Genomic DNA, 2,270 nt, shown 5'->3' with positions numbered 1-2,270 from the left:
TTTTTCAAATAACCTTCTCCTTGGCTTTTTTTTTTTTTTTTTTTTTTTTTCAAAAGGGAACGTATGCTCCCTGGACAGAGACAGAGAGAGGGAAAGTGAAAAATTACCTCCCGGGGGATGGCCACAGCACAATGTGGTCTCCTCTATTCTCCTCCTAGGATTTTGGGCATGTAAGCACATGTGCCTGGTATGATCTATCTTTCTTTCTTCCTTTCTTTCTTTCTTTTTTTTTTTTTTAAGAATTATGTTATTTAACTTTTATTTATTTTAATTTGATCAGAGAGGGAGAGAGAGAAAGAGAGAAAGGGAAAGCGAGAAAGCAAGCCACCAGGTCCAAGGTCCAGCACTCAAACCATGGTCGGTCATGTGGGAGTCCAGTGTCTTTAACCACCATGCCACCTGCCAGTCCCTGCCTGGCATTATTTTTCAAGCCACCAGGTCCTAAATTAAAACCATGATCAGCTATGTGGGAGTCCAGCACCCTAACCACCATGCCACCTACTGCTCCCCCTCCCTGGATCAGCTTTAAATTCACTCTAGAAGCTTAGATTTCTCCTTGAGAGTTCAGTTTCCCAACCACAGTTGCTCTCTATTGAATAGTTGGCTCTAGTGCTTGACAGTAGGCTCTTCTAGGAAAGAGGAAGGCCACTGTGTTTTCACTCACACCTTCACTGGCATCTCTAAAATTTCACATGTCACTCCTGGACAGCTCTAGAGTACTGCACAGAGAAAGAGGCCACAGGCAGCCACAGATATCTTTGCAAGTCAGCATGGATCTGGACTGGATCCTTTCTGAGTATGATCATCATTTGTATTCAAAAAGGAAACCACTGATAGGAGAGACACATCTGTCTTGACTAAGTTCATATGAGGGATTGTCCCAACGTGACCTACCACCAGAGGCTTAAATCTAAATTCATGACTGTGTTCACATGCTTACAAGATTGAGAAGCTTTATGTTGTCTGTTTCTGCTTTCTTGTGGTCATAACTTTTATCTACATATGCCTGTGTCTGTCTGTATAACTCCTTGGTTTCCAGATGAAAGAAAGATAGAGTTTTGCAAAGGATCTAAGAGGGTAGAGGCATTTTTCAATTGACTGTGGCCTCAGTACTAGTAACTACTGTTGTATCTTCCCCCTGTCCCCCTCCCAAAAAAAGTATGGGGTAGAATTCTGGTAAGCAGTGCATATAAACAGAGGGTCTTCAAAAATAAAAAGAAGCCTCTTCTTCAGAGTGATGCTACTTCTTTCTAGATCATAACACTGTTCTCTCCTGTGTATGCTCCAGTCCAACCATGACAACAGCACCAACAACTGCTACACTCTTAGGGGGAATTTATTATCATCCAAGCACTTGACAAAGATCATTGTACTTAATCCCCAGAGAAAATCTATGAAACAGGGCACTGTTAGTGTCCTGTATTAAAGATAAAGAAACTAAGATTTTGAGAATTTAAAGATAAGGGACCAGCAGTTAGGGTAATGGCTATGTCGCTGGACTCCCACATAGTTGACCGCGGTTCGCGTCCTAGACCCAGTGGCTTAAAACTCACGCCGGGCGCATGCGTGCATGCCCAAGGTCCCAAGAGGAGACTGGAGAAGGGATTGCAGTGTGGCCATCCCCACAGGGGGTGATTTCTCACTTTCTGTCTCTCTGTCTGTCTGGCGTGCGCACACACCCTATAGCAAAAACCTCTCAAAAACAAAACAAAACAAACTAAAACAGATCATGCTCAAGGTCACACTGATAAATAGTGGTCATGATTTTAAAACCTGAATCTTAGACCAGTTGCAATAGCTCAGCAGAAATGCAACACACTGCAACCCTGAGGCCATGTGGGAAGGTACCAGATTCATGTCTTGAGGCCTCCCTCTACAGATTGGGCAGCATGTGCTCGTTATCCTGGGAGGTTCTGGCTGGGATGGATCAGAGAGTAAAGACTCTCTTTCTGGTGCATATTTCTCTCTCTGAAGAAATAAATAAATAAACTTACCTTCCCATCTGGTTTTGCCCCTTAAGAGGACAGAGCCCTGCTCCAGGCTATTTCTGTACTAAAAGATTTTCCTGGGAGAAGAATTCAAACTGACCATCCTCTTCTGTCTGAGAGCCACAGGATCTGAAGCAGAAAAAGGAATGTAAAAAGAAATACAAATACCTAGAAGTTATAAGACATTTAGAGCTAATCTGACATTCTTGAGATTTGAAAATCCAGTCTGAGGATTCATACATAGATGTCTTTCATTCACATTTCTGCTTCGCACTTGCATTT

At 42.7% G+C, this 2,270-nt stretch overlaps 1 protein-coding gene across 2 annotated transcripts in view; it reads left to right on the top strand.

Annotated features, from left to right (window-relative positions):
* The window catches only part of EXPH5 (exophilin 5), a 92,651-nt gene that overhangs the window by 70,962 nt on the left and 19,419 nt on the right, over positions 1 to 2,270 (top strand). The window lies entirely within an intron of this gene.

Source organism: Tupaia chinensis, unplaced genomic scaffold, assembly GCF_000334495.1.
Source record: "Tupaia chinensis unplaced genomic scaffold, TupChi_1.0 Scaffold000311_2, whole genome shotgun sequence".
Lineage (NCBI taxonomy): Eukaryota > Metazoa > Chordata > Mammalia > Scandentia > Tupaiidae > Tupaia > Tupaia belangeri.
This window is presented reverse-complemented; position numbering and strand designations above follow the sequence as displayed.